Source organism: Tympanuchus pallidicinctus, unplaced genomic scaffold, assembly GCF_026119805.1.
Source record: "Tympanuchus pallidicinctus isolate F22 unplaced genomic scaffold, pur_lepc_1.0 scaffold8, whole genome shotgun sequence".
Classification (NCBI taxonomy): domain Eukaryota; kingdom Metazoa; phylum Chordata; class Aves; order Galliformes; family Phasianidae; genus Tympanuchus; species Tympanuchus pallidicinctus.
Window position 1 is genome coordinate 20,639,019 of NW_026294802.1, and position 22,697 is coordinate 20,661,715.

General features: G+C 35.5%; 1 long non-coding RNA gene across 3 annotated transcripts; it reads left to right on the plus strand.

The window, feature by feature from the left end:
- The first annotated feature begins 199 nt into the window (after positions 1 to 199).
- Positions 200 to 21,287, plus strand: LOC128073705 (uncharacterized). 3 transcript variants are annotated; one of them, XR_008202831.1, is made up of 5 exons: positions 200 to 611; positions 1,132 to 1,246; positions 8,557 to 8,690; positions 14,416 to 14,553; positions 18,381 to 21,287. It is a non-coding gene; the product is annotated as an uncharacterized LOC128073705 (long non-coding RNA). The 3 variants fall into 3 exon arrangements; XR_008202829.1 differs by lacking the exon at positions 200 to 611 and having other exon boundaries at positions 856 to 1,246; XR_008202830.1 differs by lacking the exons at positions 200 to 611; positions 8,557 to 8,690 and having other exon boundaries at positions 867 to 1,246.
- The last annotated feature ends 1,410 nt before the right edge of the window (positions 21,288 to 22,697 follow it).

Genomic DNA, 22,697 nt, shown 5'->3' on the forward strand with positions numbered 1-22,697 from the left:
CTTATGTAGCTAGCTTGTCAGGATTGCTCAGTCCTTTCTGTTGTTCAGCCTATGGTATTACAAGGCTGAGCCACAAAAATTATATATATATATATATATATATAAAATGCTAAATAATAAAACAAGGAACTTACTAGGAGAAAAACTTTACAAAATTTAGAAATGTTTAACAAAACTAGAGAAATTGCAGATTTATGAAAAATAAGAAGAGTAAGACAATCTCAGTTACCCACACACAAACTGGATAAATGTCTCCTATGGACAAGCTTAAGAGACATGGTGTTTGCATGCAAATAAAATAAATGACTGCTTCATAGCACATGTAGTATTAGAATCTACTAGAAAAAAATGTTATTTTATTTTTCTTTTTTTTTTTTTCTATTCTAGATTTTATTTTCAGTGGCACTGAGGGTTGATAGGGCCACAGGAGGAAGGCCCAAAGACCACTCTTCATTAATGGCACATGTCTGTTCCATCCATAAACAGAGATCTACAGGGTGTCCTGAGAACTGTTGATTAGCAAGTCTGATTTCCAGTCCTAGTAAGGCAGTTTAATCTGTGATGAAGAGAAAGAACATTGTGCTCTTATGCCCATCAGCACACAGCAAACAGTGAGTTATATGTATTTTGCGGGGGAGTTAATGTATGAGAGGTGATCATCATTCAAGGCATTGCTTAGTAATTTTCTTCCATTTCCCCTCACTGTTTACCATAGAAACGCAGACATAAAGCCCAGCAAATCTAAAGAGAATAATCAACTGCAGCTTAATTCAGGATTAATAACCATGTTATTTACTATTTTCCATGTTGTTTCCTCTGCCTTTAGGATTGTGAGAGAAAAATTGGCTCTTCTTTGTACTTCATTTTGATGTTTTTTAAACTGAGTTGCTAATGTCACATTGTACCTAAAAAGCACTGCAGTGCTTAAAATATGCAGCAAATCTTGTAGCCTGCTTTTTCTGCTGCTGATATAAATCTGAGTTCCTCATTCTCGGTTTATGTAGTCCAAAACTTCTGGAATTTGATGTTACTTCCCCTCAGGAAAGGCAAACTAATGTTCTTCATAGAGCTAGCTTTGACTTGAAGATCCTGGGAAGTTCTCTGTGTACTTACGTGGGCACTTTCTTTCAGTGATGCACAGGGCACAGACTGAGTAGCTCCATGGAAATCAGCAGACATCACAGATCCCCTGAGGAGCTCAGTTGATGTTGAGAGCTTATTTCACCAACAGGCTGAAATGATTCAGGTAGGGAATCTTGACTCTTGGGGTTTTTTTGCTCTCAGGAGCCTTGTTTTTTTGGTGTTTTTGGTGTTGTTTTTTTTTTTCAGTGATGTGACTTTACACTGATGTATGGTTAACAGTAATAAAATCATGACCATTTTACAGCTAACTGATAAACAACATGAGAAACATCTAACTGAATACAGAAGATACTTATTGTCTGGGGAATGCCATGATTAAATAGTCTATGTTTTAGAGGACAAATCCATCAATTGACTGAATTTCTTTCAGAGGCAAGAATCTTGTGTGAAACCTTTACGGCAGCCACCATAAACTGTAACAGCTCAGAAATGTGCCACCCAATCCATCTCACTTTCCATCGGGATTGCAGCATATCCATGCAGAATATGGAAAGGAATTAGCTGAGGTGATTCTTTGCTTTTATGACCACTATTATTATGTCAACTATGACACTTTACAACAGAATATTTCTGAAAAGGCATAGGAGAGAGAGAGAGAATGAAAAGAATCTGGAAGATAAAAGAATCCACTGGGCAAATAAGTGATCTACTGTAAGATTTACTTCAGAACTCGAAAAACAATGATTACAAAGCAAGTGAAATAGAAAACAAACCAAAAATAATTCTGTGTTTAAAACACTGATTACTTGGATTTTGAAGGTTTACATTCTAATTTCAATAAAGTCAAAGGCAGTGCTGCAAATGTCTTCAGGGTAAAGAGCAAAGTTCCAGGAAAAGAAATTTCAGTTTCTGTGTAGTGATACACAGAATGTTGTGATATGAGCAAAAACTCTGACAGTGTAGATAACAGAAAGGGTGGGATAATGCACCATAATAATATTTTTAAAAATATTAATTTAAATAATATTGCAACATTTCACTAAACAGAAGTTGCATTATTATTATTACTACTCTTTCCTAAAATTAAACTTTGAAGAAATTCAGTCCTGTTAGCAAAGGAACAAGCATTCTGTCATTGACAATATCTTATGCTACTGTAGAAAAAATGCTGTAAAATTGTGCTTGTTATTCTATGACAAGTACAAAATAAATCCATACATAATCATATTGTTTGTTGATTTTGGCATTTTAAGAATTTAATGTTGAAAATGAAATGCTTATTTTGAATTCATTTTAAAATAGGCAGCTAAATGCCTCCATATTTCACACATAAGAAACAACACATTTAAGAACACCAAATTGTAGTGAGGATTGGAAAGGTAAAGAGCCAAAGGAGACAAATTACTATGCATCTTCTATGCATAAAAGAACTTCTTTTATGACAAGGAGCCAGGCTTTACTATTCTGAGGTCAATAAAGTCAATGGTATCTAGCACAAAGTGTAGCCTTTCTTGAAGCCATGTATATTGAAATGAAGGTTAATGAAGTTAGATTCTGTCTTATTTTGCACTGGACTTGGTAGTAACTTAAACCAAATAAATGTTTCTTGCTGGCTGAGTTCTAATCTTCAGGAAATTTTTCACTTTTTTTTTTTTTTTTCCTGAAAAGTCAATAAATCAAAAAAAGCCATTTGTGATATAGTTCTATGCACACACACACACACAACAGAAAAAGATGAAGAATCACCTTTGTCCAACTGTATTCTGTTAGCCAATCTTTTGTGACGATCAGAGCTGGTTAGCATTTTGCAGGCCTTTTTTAGGGGCTAAAATGTAGGGCACAAACTCCATCTCCTTAGCACACGTTATTTAATCACATGAGCCTGAACTGTTCTGTTCAGTTCAATTGATTCTCCTATTAAGAAGGAAAATGGCTTTCCTCAGATCTTTAATGTTTTCAGACCAATTGAGAACCCACGTTGCCATCAAACAAAGACTATTCTGGCACTGAAACTATTGAATAGCTATTGCACGCCCACTGCAGTGCTCTTTAAATATGATTGCTATTTATTACTTGTGCTCTCAGTAGGAAAAAAAAAAAATTCAATTGATTCAGGATGAAGTAGACTGACCTATTCAGCTGCTGAAAAAACAAGAGTGGATGAGGTGGATAAATTGCATCTATGTTTGAAAATTCACAGTAGGGAAAGCTAGTAAGTATTATTGCTTGAGAGACTGACATTTTTTCCTAGTATAGCAATAGAGACCCATGCAAATTATAGCCCCACTTCTCAATGAAAACTCTAGAAGGGAACTAACCTTGTGCCCCAAAATATCTGCATGGTATTCCAATATTAGGATTCAACTGACTTTCTCCTTCAGAAACTGGCTCTGAGAGTTTGATCACTCAGAAGTTTTTTCAAAGACCCTTCCTCATAGTTGCAAAGCATTGGGGCATCTAATTCAGTGATGATTCTGTAGGGATTAACCATGAAAAGCTGAGCCTGCATGGCTTCCCAGAGGCTCACCAGAGGTGGGAAGAGCTTCGGGCTGCCCTCAGCTATCACACTGAGTCTCTACTTCTTCCTGAAGCAAGTGAGCCGACCTGAAGGCTAGCACGTTCTTTATTCTCAAAAGAATATCAGGAAGGAGATGGAGAAAATGGAAAAATAAATTTCCCTTATGATGGGTAGATCTGTATGGATGAGATTTTCCCCCAGCTTTACAAATAAGCAATACTCTATGCAGATTTATAGGCTGAAGGCTGATGTATAACTCTGAGGTTGATAGAAACAGTGCAACTGGACATCTCTCACCAATTCAATCTCTTGCCATTCTCTAAGCAGTGAACAGTGAAAGGATCTGACATTTAAAGTTGTTTCTATTCTCAGATGTTGGGACACGGAGGATCTATATCAAATGGGCATAGGAACAAGCACACTAGGATTCGATTACAAGATATTCAGCATGAATATTGACACTTCCCTTAAACTCAGAGACGGTCTAAACAGTTTTTTCCTTCTCATTTCTCAGGGTACCTAGACATATGGCAATAAGTGTTTAAATCTTGAGTTTGACATATGTCATTTTGCCATGACAGTCAGTGAATACAGTTGAGGAAAAATAGGAGGGATGATTTTGTTACCAGTATCTGGAATAAAAGTTATTTAATACCTTGAGACCTTAAGTGTCTGTTGCAATTTTCTCAGTAGCAACAAAGATTTATATATTTTTAATATAATTTATATGATATATAAATATATAATATTCTTGAAAGTTAATATTCTCAGTAGTAGAGGTAATTGATTTTCTGTACAAGTGTTTACATACCGCACCAAGAAATTGAACTATAGTGGTCAATATGTGTCTGGTGATACTGGATACTTTTTCATTATACAAATCACTTCAATTTTGGAAGGCCCCCGTTCTCAAAGATAGATAAGAACTCATTATTTGTACAGGTTTGCTGTTGTATTTTGACTGAATCTGATAACAAGTTCATTTTAAGTGTTCTACACCCAAAGAATTAAGAACATATACTCCACTGTAAACATATCCACATATATCTAGGCTTTTACTACCTGATTAACAGTAAGGCACAAAAGAATTATTTCCACAGAAAATTGAAAGTCATGATGAGTTCATTCTTATCAACTATGATAGCCATTAATCACAATAGTCTTGTTCAGCATTCAGATTGCTAGAAGAATATCATTGCCCGGAAATTCAATGCTTTATTCCAGGACTGAGTCACTTAAGGTGACTCAAAACCATTATTTTCATCACAGTATATGTCTAATTAGCAACTCAATTAATAGTTTATAACTTAAGCCATTTGCTGGGTTTTCACTTTGGTTCATGTAAAAAGGCAGTTTTTGCACAATATTTTTTTTTCTTATGAATATTTCAGTCCAGAGGGAAAAGCACTGTGTTTTCAAAACAGAGCACATCAAATTACAATGAGGCAAAACTTGCATGTATTACAGCTAGAGTACCCACTACAAAACAGCAAACATTTTACCCAGATTAATTTCTGAAACATCTAGGATATATAGTTAAAAAGCAGAATTCTGAAGATAAATCTCAGCCTGTTGTATGACAGATAACATCATATCAGTCGCATACCCATACTTTAAGCAGAGGCCATCTCTTGGGAGTGATAAGTGAAGCTGGACAACAGCAGAAACAGGGTAGCATTTGAACCCCAGTAAAATCTGTACCAAAATCCTTGGCTTTGGTGGAACATCAGTTCTTCCACAAGCTACAGCAAATCAGTAAAGCTTACAGTGAACTTCAGGCATCCTACAGCTTTGCAGAATGCTCTGAAGTATGTCATAAAATCTCCCAAAGCATCTGAAAAAATTATTGAGAAATGACTGAAAAGGTTAAAAGTAAAAAGAGAGGGAAGGAAAAAAAAAGTCATGCTAAGCCATAAGAGCAGAAGTTAGGGTTAAAAACAGAAGAGATGTACTGACAATTATAGGAAAGATCTTGCTTAGCCAGAGCTCTTTTTCCCTGCAAAAGAGCAATAAATGTGAAATAAGTGAGTAGTCCATTTCCACATATATCTGCCTTGCTGTAGATCTATAATATGTTTTAGCTGCTGTAGTTAACTGAAATAAGTATGGTATAAAATGGAATTTGTTGTAATGAATGAAAATCACAAATATTTATCTTTTTACATTCCAAACTTCTAGAGGTTAAAATCACATAAACTGTCAGGTAATCTCCTGAGAAGCACAGAAAGCCACATTCCTTTTAAGTCTCATGTAGAATGGAAAAAAGTACCACAAAATATGCTAAGCAGAGCAGGATTGGACTCCTGAACCCTTGCACTGGATGCTCTACTTGGCCTTTGATGCTTTTAAATCATGTAATTCCCTTTAATATTATGTTAAGATTTTCAGGTAAAGCTGAAGTCTCCTAGCAAAATTTGCCTGTCTTTTTAAGATAGAAAGCTAACTAAACCTTCAAAAATGTTCCCAGAAAATCTCTGTGGCTGGTAGATGAGAGAGGGCACATGAAAGAAGGGATTTATTTTCCCTTCTATTTCCTGAGTATTTCTTCTGAAACACATCTAAAGCAATATTTTATAAATACAGCCTTTGTGCAGAATTTTGAAGTCTCTGCCAGAGTGAGGGCCACAACTACTATTTCGAAGCATATGATCAGAGAGGAGCTGAAGGGTATAAGCAACTGGCAATGGTGATGGCAGTGGAGGCCAGGCATAGCAGCACAGGTGTAGAGGAGAACAGCAGGATCTGTGCCAAAAGCTATATCACATGGAGATGGATGGGGATAGGAAAAAGGTGATGTGGAAGCATCAGGGAATATGAATCTTGTTCACTGGTATCAATGCACAACATTCCTAGGACATTCTCAGTAGCTCAGAAATACCCAAACTGTAAGATTCTCTCATCTAGTCATCCACCAGAATCTTACAGATGTTTTGTAAGATATTTAGTGTTCACCTACTCTAATTTATCTCTGCCATGAAATACCATTTTACTCTAAAATGTCCCATCATTGATCTATGTAAAGTTCTCTCTGCTCTATCATATGTCACAAGTGAGTGGAAGATAGAAAAGAGTACCATAAAAAAGAGGCATATTTTCATGAGGGTCCGTATACTTCCTTCCTTCCTATATGTACTTCATAGGACCTATTTCCAGAAATGTAGCCTGGCTGTGTATCAACAGGCCTATCAGCCTGATCTCAGCAACAGCAGAATTAATCTGAAGTTTCTGTGACCCACTCCATAATGAAGCTGCTCAAAAAGGGACATCTTGCTGGTTGTGGTGGTTGTGGTTGGACTCAGACAGAGACTTGCAACCTGCTTCCAGGCTGAGATGGGTTTTTCAGCCCCAGGAGTGGGTAAGTGATTGGGTGAGGCTTGGATGCTGTATGAGAATCTCGTGCTTGCAGGGTCTGTGAAGATAGAATGTTTGTAGTGCCTTTGTCACAGCATGGTGACAGTCTCTCACTCCTCCCTCACTCCTAACAAAAGGCTGACCTGGGCTACCTGGCATATAAGTATGTCCTTTTGATATAAGATTGTCACAAGACACCAGAGATTAATCTATGATGAGAAGACTCTGAAAACATGTAGATTTGCTGTATCACTGACAGGTGTTCATTATGGAGATCCATATAAAGGGATGTGATAGGTGCAGCTCCTTCCTTTACTTTTTCACAGGCAGTACCTGTGCTTGGGGCTGCTGAGTATGTGTCATACCTCGCCTTAAGGGGAATCTGCAGTGTGCTTAGAGATGTTGTGATGGCTACCCAAATGACAGGTACTCACTGCCAATTTCCTCCAGCCAAATTGTACTCAGAAGGTACCTCCCTTCAAAGACAAATGGAGTACTCGGGGTACTATAATTGTGCAAAAAGGACAAAAGTAGAAGCTCCTTTGATGCTGTTATGTCTAAATTTGCACTCTATACAGAGTCAGTATCTGTGCCATGCAGAATTCCTCTAAAACCCCCGAGATTTACACTGCTTTCAGTTTGAGAAAGACAGCATAAATAATATATATCTTATCTTGAAATCAACGCAATACGTTTCAAGTGAGCTTTAATATATATTAATATGTATCACACTGATGTCTTAAAAAAAAAAAAAAGGAACATTTAGAAAACTTTGTGTTTAATAAGTTTTGTACATTTTTCTCCTGATGAAAGATAGAAAAGATGAAAGTAGGTCCTGAAATAAGAGCAGTTGTTGGATGGAAAGAGGGATAATTATGTTTTAATACGTATAAATACATATTGTCTATGTAAATGTTGTTGCAGTTTCATCAGTATCATTAATTTCCATACATTTACAACTGTTTGCATATTAGCTGGAGAAAGCATTACAAGTATAAATTCCCTGCATGTGTCTCCAGCCAAGTAAGTAGCTATATCCCAAATACATACCTTGCAATCATTGTAGTCTGTGCCTTCTTTGCTTCTATCTTTCATAGATAAATTATCCTTAGAGTACTCAGCCCCTTGAGGTGAAAGACAGTGATGGGGAGCAGAATAAACCCCCCAATAGCTCAGGAGAAAACATGCTACTCCACGTAGACGATTACAACCCTATGGGGCCAAATGGGATTAACCTGAGGGAGCTGGAAGAATTGATTGCCAAGCAATTTAATTTATCAGCAGTCCTGATCAACCAAGGAGGTCCTAGATGATTGGACACTTACCAGTGTTATGCCCATCTACTAGAAGAGTTGGAAAAAGAATCCAGGGAACTAACAGCCTGTCAGCCTGATCTCAGTTTCAGGGAAGGCTATGGATCAGATCATCTTCAGTGCTGTCACACAGCATGCGTGGGAAAACAAGGAAACCATGTCCAGCCAGCATGAGTTCATGAAAGGCAGGTCCTGCATGACCAACCTGATCTTCTACAACTGAGTGACCCATCTCGTGGATGAGGAAAAAGCTGTGGATTTTAGCAAGGCCTTTGATACTGTCTCCCACAGAACTCTCCTGGTCTGGAATACAAGTCTTGCGATGAGTGGATGTGGGATCTCGGATTGTTTATTCTAGAAAAGAGGAGGCTCAGGACAGATCTTACCACTCACTCTGCAATGACCTGAAAGAAGGCTGTAGCAAGGTAAGGGTCAGTCTCTTCTCCCAAGTAACTATCAATAGGATGAGAGGTAGTGGCCTGAAGTTGTGCCAGAGGATGTTCAGGTTGAAATTTTAGGAAAAATTTCTTCTCTGACCGAGTGGTTAGGTAAACAGGCTGGTCAAGGAAGTGGTGGAGTCACCATCCCTGGTGCTATTCAAAAAATGTGTGGATGTGGCACTTAGGGACACGGTTTAGTGTGAATGATGATGTTCAGTTGACAGTTGGACTTGATTCATCTTAGAAGTCTTATACAACCAAAATGATGCTATGATTTTACGATTAATTGAAAAAAAATGCACAATTTTTCTTGGCCACTGTACTAAACTCAACACTGAGGATTCTGTTGAATATAAAATGAAATTGGAGATAATACAGTATGCCATCTCTGTGTCTGTTAAATTAATAATAAGTAAGTGATGAACAAAAATTCTGTTCATTATGTATTCTATGACCAAAAGAATAATTTATAAATTTCAAGTAATGTTATTTCTTCTCTAATAGAAAAATGAATTATCAGTTTTTAATCTTCTGCCATAATCATTTAAACTATTTTAATAAGAGGCTTGTCTATCTCTGAAAAACAGTATCTGATGGAGGTTCTTAGAGTTATGTCACTAACACGTCAGTGAAGAAATTTCACCGGACTAATTGTTTTCAATTTAATTTCACCTCTTAATTTTTTACAGTTATTGTTATATTACTCCCTGAAGTTTCATCTCAAATGTCATTGTATGCCTAATTCTATTTTAGCTACTGGATCTAACAGAAACAGAAGCAAGTAATTTACAGCATTTTCCTAGATGAAAATAAAAAATAGCCACCAACATTGGCACTTGAAAATTTGGTGCCACGTTAAAGCTTGTTACAAGGCAAACTGATAGCAAATATATTTTAGATTGCATGCTATTGTGCATTCTTTATGACCTACTACTTCTTTTCGAGTGATGCAGCTTTAGTATGTGTTCAGTTCCTTTACATGTCATTTAGATTTTAAAATATAGTTAATAGAGTACAGTTAATATAATTCAGTCCTTGATATGGAATAAACTGTAACATCTTTCCCTTAACCAGAATTTTGTATACACTCCCTAAACAGACTATGTATCTAGTACGGACACCATTCTAGACAGATGATTACACAGGGTTTCTGTATGTCACACAGGAAGAAAGAAGAAAAGTTGGCCAGAGATTTGACTTTTCTTAAAAGAAAAAATACCTAATATTGAAGAGATTTTGTACATTGTCATGCAGTTCTATATCTTCTGTGAAAGTCTGCAAAGTTATTGTGTATGCAACTTGAAGGAAAAAAAAATACAAGTCATACATTGATTGAGAAGTGTGGCTGGGATACATACTCGGAAATAAAAAAAGATTTTATCAGATTTTAGCCTTGGATATTTAAAATGAATCTTTTAGAAGAAGAGAAAGTGGGACATCATAGCCCACCTATAATTACACAGAAGCCTTTATCTTACCACTTGATAAGTATAAGATGAAGTCCAGATGGTTATGAATGCTTTTAGATTTTTAAAACGTTCTCTTTTTTCAATATTTTCACTTGTGATGCAAATTTAACCTTTGTGAAAAAAAAAAACAAGTAAGTCATTCTTAAGCAACTGAGAAGATATCAATACAATGTATTAACATTTCTTCATTTCTGACTTGTTAGAAAGTTCATTATAGAAGAATGACTGAGATCATAGTTTTATAGCAGACCAGCGTGGGATGATACTCCTGCTCTGGCAGAGATATTAATAACTTTGACAGTGGGGAATGGATAAGCTCTCTAGGGTATTATATGCTTTCTTGTTCTGTGTTTTACCTTGTTCTGCGCTTTACCTTGTATACGAGGAGGTCAGCTGAAGACCAAAGGTTCTCCAGTGCAGCACTGTCATAAGCAATGCAGATAATCTCATTATCTTCCAACTCACAGTCTTTTTCATGTCTCAGGTTTCATGGGAAAGTGCTTAATGCAAGGTGAAATTTATCTTCCCTAATTTTAGCTATCTAAATGTTAGTAATCTAACAAACTGCTCAAGACAGCCTGTAGTCAGAGGAGAAAGACAGGCACCTCCAGACTGCAATTATTCCCACTCTACCATAGGAACCTGGGCTGCATTGTTGTGGAAATTTCCATCTCTCCTTCCCTCTCCTGAAATAGGAGACTAAATACCTTAAGTTTAAAGTGACTGCAATGCAATACAGTGTGTATTCCTTAAAACTCTATATTTAAACTTTCTAAAGTCATGAAGGTATTGTATTCCTGTATCCTTACTGTCCATATCTATTAGTTTTAGAAATAAATTAAATGTCTTAAAATGTTTTTATTTCTTTTTCCCTTTGTATGGTTTTGCATTACATAATGTAACTCCAATTGCAATTTCCATTTCTGGAATGCAAGCTTTTCATTTAGAAACATTCTTCTCTATGGAATGACTAGGTTCATAATGTTTGAATATGAAAGAGTTTTACCAGTGATCGTCCCCTGAAATCTAATGCTAGGCTTTATAGTCATCTAGTTTTTATCAAAATGAAGTACATTATATCTTTCTGAAGGTATATTAAAGTTGACAGTTCTCACAGTTTGGTGGCTTGTCTAATATCTCCTAGATTTCTTCCATCCCATTTCTTGTAATTGAAAGTTGATTTTCTTTAAACAACAGCAATAAAAAACAACAGCTACAGTTCTGTTTTCTCAACTCATTTTTTAGTGAAAAGCTTGATTGATTTACCTAAATATGTGAAGTGTATAAAGAAGAATCCAAAATCAAACATGCATTCAGATTATTACTTTAAAAGACCATTTCATAACTGCTACGTATTTTGTTAATGAGGGTGAATGAGAAGTCAGTATCGGTTCTGAAATCTTCTCCACAGCTATTATCTTATTTTACTTTTCTGTTTTTTTTTTTTTCGTTTTTTTTTTTTTATGTGGGTGCGTATATTAAAAGCTTATTTGCAGTTGTTAATTGAATAAATAAATAAATAAATAAAAATTACTAATGATAGCAACTCTGAAAGTCAGCTTACATGTATCTTGATTTGATGATCTCCCTTCCTGGCCCCCAAACACACACACACACACACACAAAAAAAAAAAAAAAAGAAAAAAGAAAAAAAAAAAAAGAAAAAAGAAGGAAGTAGCAAAAGTTAGATTTGGTTTTGAAAATGCATAAGGAGACAAAGCACAAAATACTGCTTCATTAGTGTGTCAATACTCAGAAATTTCTGCAGGAATGTGTTTAATAGAGAACAAAAATAATCATGGCAGCACATAAAGTTATCGTATCAAAGTAGAAGGCTTGGTTTTGTAATCATGTCAGATATAGGAATACATGTTTGATTTTCTGGCTACATTCCTAAAATGATTAAGCATCCTTGTCCAGAAGGATACATGGATGGCTTTCATTCTTCCTGCTTTCTTAAAAACTGAGATGAATATCTTCTTGTGATTTCCCTGAACATTTGAATTTAGAAAATTTTCATCCGTATGAACCACCCAACCTAAACTGGCAGCCAAGTTTGTGCTACAAAACATGTTATAATATTAAAATGTTTTTGATCTCCTAGTCAAAAGCCTTCAAGTAAATTTTCAAGTAAAAGCCACTTGAGAGCCCATCTGGAAACTGTCCCAAGCTTATATTTACTAAATGTTCACAACATTGCTGGTTGAAAGAGAGAGTAATTTAAGCAACATAACTTTTAAAAGAAATATTTTATGGCACAAGCCACAAGAGGGAAGTAGTAAACAGTCTTAGGAAACACAGCATTTGAGCAAGTTTTCAGTCTTAAATGAAATACTATATTGCTAGTGTTTTGGGATTTGCTTTTCTCAGGAAGCTGTGAGAAATGGCAAAGTTTATTTTTGCCTTAGTTTTTATGTGGACCCAATTCTTAAGGCAGACTTTTCTCCTAAAAAACAATTCAAAGTTTGTTTCCTAAAATGGAGTTTGAATGTTACTTCTGAACACCTCTGCTGTTATTTAAGCTATGCCTAGACTCTCTGTAATTTCTCTATAAATAAATAAGAAAACAACCAGCTGGTCTAAATCATAGAATCATAGAGACATAGAATGTTTTGGGTTGCAAGTGATCTTTAAGATCACCTAGTTCCAACTTCTGCTATAGGCAGAGAAACCTACCTCTGAACCAGGCTGTTCAAAGCACCATCCAGCCTGGCCTCGAAAGTTTCCAGGGCGGTAGCATTCACAGGCTTGCTGGACAGCCTGTTCCACTGTCTCACCACCCTCACAGTAAAGAATTTTTTTCTAATATCTAGTCTAATTATACCCTCTTCTAGTTTAAAGCCATTTTCCCTCATCTTGACACCATGTGTCTAGATAGACTATCATTTTGATAAAATATACAGTGTTTTACATAAGCATGTCACAACAAACTTCTTTTATGACCAAAAAAATAAAGGTGTTGCACTGATACGTCAGCCAGGAAGATTAAGCAGTGATATGAATTAAACTAGAACACAGTATGGAGGAATCAATGCAGAAAAGGCAAGAGGAAAAAGCACCTCTTTCTTCTTGAAATTTAAAAATGCACTTTGCCTGCAAAGTTGTGATTGAACCAGAATGACTTTGAAGGGCATAACTTTATTGATCCTAAAAACCTAACAGAAACACTGTTTAGTCTTATGTGACAGCAGATGGCACTCTATAACTATTGGCATACATGTGCATCTGCACATATGTAGACATAGACATACATCTACACACAATCACAAAAGCATATTGCTTTCCATCTAATGAGACCTCAGAAAAATATAGGGTCCAAGTCTTACAATGCTGTTTTCTGTCAAAATACATTTGAAACACAAAATGTCTCTATGTAAGATTTTGGAAAGTTTTTCAAAATGGAAGACCATGTACAATAGAAAAGTAAAATATATTGCTAGTATACTTTCCTTGTCTTTTACAGTCTTTGCATCTCATAAAAATCAGTTTCCTTGAAAAAAGAAATGTATTGTTCTTTACAGATGCTGGTACAATGAAAATGAATCACAATGGGGCTTTGTTTTGTGGAAGTTTTTCTGGTTGATTGGTTTGTTTGTTTTTTTTTTTTGTAAAAAACATACTGCCATATCTGCCTAATATTTACAAGGAGTGCAAAAAGTACTAAAGATGTTAGCATTAAAAAGAAGAAAAAGAGGAACTACAACACTATCTACTGTGCTCCTGCTGACATACACAAGAAATATGAAAACACTTTTATATGAGTAGTACGTCCTCCTCTTGGAGTTCTAGGAAGTTTTATTCTCTCTTATTAAAAGAAAAAAGAAAAGGAGTGAATGAATAAAGCTGGAGAAAGCTGAAGGGAGAACAATAATTATTCTAGACATGAAGCAGCATTGATGATAGGAGAACAATGTCACTTGAAAATAAATTTTTACTAGATGCCGAACTACGCAATTATTATTTACTGTAGTGGATACTTTTCCTTGAATAAGGACTGCATTCTTAAAATAAATATATACACAACATATATGTTTGATCAAAAAGACCATTGAGATAGTTTAGAGCAAGGTCTGTAATCTGAAGATCAGGGCTAGCTTTCTTTCTGATATAAATAGTCCTGCATTCCTACTGACCAAGAGAACAACCCAGTTCTCATAGTAGCTATGTTAAAACCCAAAAACAATAATAATAACATCAGTGGTGACTAAGAGAAAAATTTTTCTGGTTATCACTATTTTCAGAAATCTATTAACCAAAGAGTCTGGAGCAGCCACTCATAAAGTACTGAAGACCAAATTCACCAATATTGTATTTGAAGATGAAACTCAGACCAGTTTGGACTCACAACTGGATGTGTAAGGACACATTCTTGCATTCAGGTATGGGTTTTATCTGATCCATATTAAATACTCAGTTGTGATACCATTGAGGGTATGACTCAAACCACCATATATGTCAACTTCCTTTGGGGTGATATTGCAAGACTAGCAATAATTAAAGAGCCTGATCAAGTTATATGGATCCTGACATCATCTGTTAGGTTGGGAGTGACCTGCAGTTACATTTTAGTCTAACTGTTTGCAATTAAATAATCCTAGAAATAAGACACACGTGGTAGTTGTAAAGGCTTTACATTTCACCCTGCTTCAGCTGATGGTCATGAGCATATTTAGTGAATGTAGGACCAGATCTAATGAAGGATTTACGCATCTAAAATCTGAGTTGAGAGCCTAAATTCTTCTCAGTCTCAGACCTCAGAAACCTGTTTGGTTGCTCTCTAATCCCAGTAAGTGCAGTAAGATGATAGATCTATAGCTCTTCTTTAGATGAGAATTTTGATGCATAAGGCACTCAAACATCTGTGTATCTAGATAAATATTCCTTGGCAAGCATTCTGGAAGCACACTCAAGCATATTCCAATTGTGCACACCAAAACTATACAAGTGTAATCATTGCTAGTTTATTTGGAAATGCATTTCCTATATCACTTTCCTCACTGCAGAACTCTAGAATATTCATAAAAATGTGAGACTTCTTTTCTGGCGTACAAATGCACACAAGGAAAAGGTCGTAACCACAAGTTCACATGTAACCCCCCAAAAAGCTTAGATTTAGCTTGAAAGACATTTAGGGGAAAATACAGAGATTCTCAGCTTGATTCTAATGGAAACAGAAAAAAAAAAAAAAAAGCCAGGATAGTCTGGACTGGAAAAAGAACAAAAAATGAATAAAATGTACAGATATGCTTCATAGTTACTACATAGATACTAACAATGGGAGATCTGGTTTATAATCCTTTTCCTAGCAGCCTTTACCCAATTTTACACATTGATTGTTCCTTAAATCCTTATAAAGCCTCTTATGGGGACAATAAGTCTACACGGCTGCCTCCAATCTAGAATACAGAAATCACGGCCTTGATTTGTGTTTTGTCTTGCTATCTTTATAAAACAATACATCTTAAATTCTTTTTGCACAGGAATGCTTTTATAACAGAAAGGGTTGGAGATGTTCTTTCTCTCTCGTGTACTGCATTGAAAAGCCTATAAAGGTCAGGAAGCAGTAGAAAATACAGGTGTGCATCCTGCTGGGTGGAAAAGAGCATGAAATAAGCCTTCCCCTGCTTCCAGGATGAGTGTTCAAATTGTATCCCCAGCAGAAATTGCTCTTCTACGTGTCTTAACATTAAGTCAGTTTCTTTATGCTTTTTCAGCACTTTTTCTCAGATGCCCCTGAGGAAACAGAGCTTTGCAGAGAGGAAGCAACAGAAACATGCTGGGACAGTCAGGAATATCTTGTGTTCATATTGTCTGAGTTGGGAAGGGGCTGGTCTCAACTTTGGTTTTGGACTTAGGCACCAAACTTTGTGTTCTATTTATGTGCTCTCTTTTAAGTCTTTTACTAATGTGTGAGGCTTTGAGTGCCAGATGCTGGGAGATTAAAATACTTTTTTTTTTTTTTTTTTTTGCTTGATCCAAACCTTTACTATCCAAAAAATATTGATAGTAATGAGCTTTAGATTCAGCCCAAGACACCACCTCTTCTCTAGTTTATTTTCCATAGTACATGAAGCATTTGGAAAAGGGCTTAAGAGCAGACCACAGTGGAGAAAACCATGCTTGTTTTCCTCTCCCGCAATTATTCCCAAGTCCTATTTTCAAACTGCATACTGCTTATTTTCAGTAATACTCCCCAGTGAACCATTCATCTGGCTTGGCAGCTGCTCTGTGTGCAGTACATTTCAAGAAGGAAGGGGACAGAAGCACAGGCATGTTTCCAAGAAAACAGATAAACTGCTTTGGTGTCACTGACTTAGAAAGTGGGTTAGTCATACTCTCAAAGGCTGGTATCCCTATTACTTTTACTCATCCAGAAGAAGACATGTGCCTGTGCTAGCCCACCTCTCAGCATATAATTCAGCAGTCTTCTTCTCCTCTGGGAGTACACAAATGAACATAAAATAGGTTTTGGAGTTTTCTATTTAAATGATACAAAGTATTCCCCTGTTTTAAGGCATCCTGTAAAGCTGATTTAGGGATTACTGTTATGTTGCTTCTCTTTTTTTAGATACACTAAGTATTTGTCTATTCATTTAAACCCTTATCCCAACAGAGAATAGGTAGCAGGTTAAATGTTAGTGAGCTAAAAATTTTCACCACAACAAGCAGAAAAAACAGCATGAGATGACAGATCAGAAGGAAGTTAGCAAGAGTGTAGCATGAGAAGTTTAACTGGAAAATAATATACATATACATGATTAACATTTGATAAAAAAATAGTATTATATAATCAAAGCAAATGAAGGCAAGCTTAGAACATGATATGAAATGTGTATAGTTGTGTGTTACATAGAAAAGAAGGAACAAAATTATAATACTTGGTGCGATTGAGAATAAAAGGTAGTATTTCCTTTTAAATAATTACTAATCAAAAATACTTAGCACTTACCTGATGAAAGCAAGTAATTTCTTTGTCCAAGGAAACACAGGGAAACAAATGAAACAATAAACCAGAGAATAACAAAATTTGGTGAGGTTTACCACAATAGTATCACATGCCTTCTAAGCTGTGTATAATGATCCTATTTAGCTTCTCTTTTTCTCCTTCTTCCTCCCACTTCTGATGGAGATTGACTGGTACAAGCTTAAAGTGAGAAACTAATTACTCAAGGAATTACAGTACTGGGTCTTGAAGTCATCACATTTGTCTTATTTTTACATTATAGCTGCTTCAATTTCAGTGAAGATATTTCTGATTTATACTGGTGCAATGTAGTTAATATTTTGGTCAAGTAATCTTCCTATATGAAAAGTGCATATTCCATTTTCAGATGCTTAATTGTGCTGCTGTAATGAGGTAAATAGAAATACTGTTTGAGAATGTAAAAATAAAGTCTAGTAAATTTGAAGAATATCAATAGATACAAGAAAAAGAAATTGCTAAGAAACTTCCAGACAGAGGAAGAAAAATGAAGACTTCTATTCTTTCTCTAAGTTGTACTTCTCCAAAGGTGAACACATACTGAGCTCTACTGAAAGCTATAGTAGATATGTCATGGAAGGCATTACTGGATACCAAAATATACCAGACTTGAGATGTTTGAAACCGGTGGATATCTTAAATAAATGCCTTCGAGTCAGTACCTGTGTTCAAACTGTCCTGCAAAAGTGCCTTCACCTGTCCCTTCAAAGCCAAATTCTTGAACAGTCTGTGCATTCTTTAACCATAGCAGCGAGTGCCACAGTGTTCCATGTAGAAAATGCAGAAAAAAAGGCTATAGAACTTTCTGTTTTGGTGAGCATGCTAGCACTGAGTCCATAGTGAAATCACCCTTGCAGTTGCTGCTACAACCTGAAGTACAGCAGCGTTGAGACTATGCACAATATTGCTCTGAGGGTTGGTGAACCCACACAGATTTTTCCAGAATCCACTGCACCAGCCCAGCTAAGCCAGCAGACTGAGAAATGTGCAGCTGCCTGCACACAACTCTGTAACAGTAAAAGACCCCTTTTCCTGTCCAGGGAGGAAATAGTATACCCTACACCAACATTTTTGGAAAAATATAAGTGAGTTAAGTTCCTTAACTGGAATGTAGAGCACACTTCTGATGCTCTGGATATCTAAGGGTAGGTAATAGAACCAGTACGTTCGTGAAATTTCTCTTGGTGCAGGATTGCATAACAGTATTTTTTTTCTTCTCTTTAGATGAGATAGATGGAATGATTTTCGGCATTGCTCATGTACCTTGGGCATGGAAGGTGGACTTCAAAGTGAAAGTATATCTGCTCAGCATCTTCTCATCTGTGAGGCTGACACATGCCACTTGGAGAACAAAAGTGACTTTAGGAAGGAATGACACTAATTTTCAAAAATCAAAGCCTTAAGCCTGCATTCTATATTTTTATGCTGACAAGTCATTGACAAGAGTATCAAGAAATGGAGGCCACAAGAAACCTACAAATTCCCTGCAGAAGGATACCTGGGACATAATCAGGATGAGTGAGTACTGATGCAGTGTAGGCATGTGAAGAAATACTAAGGGATTCTTATCAGTAGGCCTTTAAGAATTATCATTGCTCGAAACACTTTGTTGACCTTGATGCCTAAAGCTATACTGCTTTATCAATATGAAGGGGAGGATTTCACAGACTGTAGTCCAGGCAAATGCCTTGGATACTTTGAAGAATGAAAATGAAGAGTGACCATATCTTCTGGGGTCAACCTGAGACTGTATTTCTGACTCTTTCTGAATTGGCTAAGCACTCTTTCTTGATAGATCAGCTCAATAGTGAAGAGATGATAGGTGGAGATTCCAATTTTTTTTTAATGGCTTGGCAAGGAAGGCCCAAAAATTACTAAGGACAGCAAATGTGAGACAAAGCAGACGATGTGAGGAAAGGAAAAGCCTCACCTTTTATTCACGCTTATTGTAAAAACGTTATTTATGGGCTAATAAGTATGGACTAATTTATGGACTAATTCATCAGTACCTGATGAATGACAGCCACTTGACTCGTATAAACTCTGTCCCTTAATGTGATCCATGAATGAAGATTGTGAACTCATGCAGCGTCTCATTAAAGATCTGCTAAAAAGATATTGGAAAATTACAGAAGTTCAGATTGGAAGATTACAAGCACACCTATGCTTATGCTGATCTGAAACTAAAGTCATATATTTATTATTGTATATCTTATGGAAATAATGGTGGTGTTATTTGTGAGTAGTTTCTTAGTTATACTAAATTCTGGTTTCTTAGAAATACTTCCTTTGTAAATGATGAGCTAACGCTGAGGGGAAAAATGCTATTATGATTTTATGGCAGCCAAGAGGTATTATTTAATGCAAAAACCATTAGCACAAGGTCATAATTATGCAGTCACTTGAAATGCCCTCTTTTAAGATACTCTGAAATTCTGTTTACTTTCTTTAAAAACTCATGACTATGTATCATAAAGATAGAAATTGTACATATACCTGTATTTACTTATTTACATTTCAAATTATAGAAATTTCTGTCCAAAACAGCAGGGTTTCTTCATAACTATTCATGTTTCCAACACAATAGGACAAAAGGAGAAACTCCAAAGGAAATACAAAGGACTTTTTAGGTCTCAGGGATATTTTCTCAATCATTACCATTATCCTAATCCTTAGAATGAAAAGTTGTAAAGCACAAATAGGAAAATGAAGAGAAAACAATACAGTTCCTCTTGCATATTATCTGTAGATAAATGTTCAGATTAAGAGTGATTTTGATTTGTTTCTAAATCAACATTACTTTTTGTGTTCCTTAAGGAATAACAAGTTACATCTTTAGCTGCAAGTAGCAAAGAATTTTCTAAAGACAGTAGTTATTTTTAACAGTAGTTAATAGCTTGTGACTTTATTCACATTTTCCACAAATTCTTACTGAGAGGATTTGTTACAGTAGAAAAAAGTTCCTGCTCTGTAGCAGGAAATTTGTTTGAAGCCTATTTTCAAATGGCTATTTGAACCCGTCATATATTTATACTTTTAAAAGCACATAACCCAATTTTCTTTTCTCTAACATATGACCTTTGTTTCTTTATGATAAAGACACCATGAAAGAGCTTTTGCTATTCTATTTTGAAGGCTTTCATTCTCTGCCATTGTTAAATCATAAAAATATCAGTAATGTCATATAAGTTTTGTGAAAAGATTCATTTAAGGTACTTCTACCTCCATTCAGATCTTTGTTGATTAAAACTGAAAGAGAGAACATGCGATGTCATTAGAAATTTGCATATACTATTTTCCAACTAAGTGATCAGAGGTGCTAAAAAGAAACTATCACACAAGCTGGTTGATGGCATGATGGCACAATGGCATGATCACATAAGAATCATGCATGCCTGTCTTGGATGAATTGACCTTTTATTTCCACAAAATTTTGAAAAAAGCTATATGCTTCCTAAATGAGTTCTTTGAAAGAGTCAGCAATTGTGTGGAGAAAATTTCACATCTAATATTATATTCTTGGATTCCCAAAACTCTTATGATGGATTTTAAAGAAACTAAACTGTCATGCAGGAAAATACTTTTGCACATACGTACATAATTGAAGAATATATAACAAATATGAATAAATCCTTATTCCTCAAGGAGATTGTCAGAGTCCCATATGGGGCCATCTTACATTCCTAAACATTCTGCAATACAGGTTGAATAATGAGATGAAAAAGTAAGCAAACTATACAAGATTGACCTCACTGTTTAAAACTAAAAGTGACCACAGTGCTCCCCATGTAAGCATTTCATAATGTTGAGTAGCAGATTGATAAAATGAAAAATAAAATTCATAGCCAGTAATTGTCATAATGCATGTGGTAAAAATAAGCTCAACTATACCTACAAATGCTGAACTCTGAATGGAATTCTATCAGATGGGATATGGAAGTTTTAGGTTTTTTAATGTACATATATTTATGGTCTGCAACTCAATGCTTAGTCAAAAGAAAAATTGAATGCCAGGAAAAATTGAGAAGATAATTGAAAATAAAAGAGGAACTCATTATATTTCTGATGCAAACTGCTGTTAATTATCATGCCTTGTTCTGGTGATTCCACCTCAAAATAAATAGATAGATAGATAGATAGATAGATAGATAGATAGATAGATAAAAAGGTATAGTAGAACAAGAAATGAAATGATACAAAAGACAACAAGGGGAACGGGAGCAGAGAAAATACAAAAGCAGACCATAAATGCTATAAAACTTAGCCTAGAACATAGGAAATGAAAGAAATGTGTGACAGAAACATAACAAATAAGATAACTATTATATATTTTTTCTGTACTTCTCATAATACTGTAACAGGAGAAAATTAAATGAAATTATCAGTTACCAAATTAAGATCAGAGAGGAGGAGTACATTTTTCACTTTCTGTATGAAAAGCTGGAGAACTTCCTGCCTATGGATATTTTGCCATTGGTACAAATGGAAAGGTACAAATGGAAAGATGAAGCAGATTAATATAAGCCTACTGATGGCTATGAAATGCCTTTATGAAATGTAGCCTCTACAAGACTCATGGGGCAGAGTTTGTACCCTCCAGAAATCCAAAGTTTTTCTTTCCTTATCCTCTTTCTTAAATTAGCTATGATAACAGATGACAAAGAAAACATATAAGGCTGGAGGAGCCCTTTGCCTGAATCTGTTCACTCACACTAACAGAGAAGGACGAGTGTTAATTTCTCTATCCTGTCTCCTCTGGAGCCTTCTATGCCCTAAGGGCATACATAAAAATGGAGAAACTCTTCCTGTTTTTTAATAAGCATGGTAAAAGAGAGTTGCTGGAATTTTCCCCTGTAAACTATGACACATTCAAAGTCAATCTAACCCTGTAAGTTCTCCCTGATAGGATCTAATGGGAATAAAATTTCAAAATTAGATGTCAAGTGGCCAATATGCTCAATGCTACATATCTTACCTTTATGACTACTAAGACATATTCACAATTCACAGGACTTCCTGAATAAAATTCTTTGCCTTTCAGAGGGCCATGCCGATAGCTAATTTAAAATCAACTCTGAATTTTTTAGCAATTTGTTTGACTTCAGAAGTATCTTCAGAGATATGTGATGTAACTCTATATATAGTTCTTTCTAATCTTATTTTTTAAATAACCAACTTGAATTCAAGCATTTGTTGAAAGGAAAGACTGTTCTCTGCTATTGTAAGAAGGATGTCATTGTCAAGTAATAGGGGTCAGCTCTAACCATTAGTACACATTTCAAATGTTATCAAAAATAGGAGTTCTAATGACAGAATTATGACAGAATTGGGTCTTTTAACAAAACTTGCTGAAGAATTTTGCAGATTTGTCTTAAAATACATCATAAATGTGTAAAGTATGAGACAGTATCCTTAAAGATTTTCAGAATTTTACCTTAGTTTATCTAACTAACTTTATATAACAGTTAAAAATCAAATCTGATCAATAGGCAGTGGAAAAAAATCAGTGCAGATGAAGACCAATAAGATACAGGAAGAGTG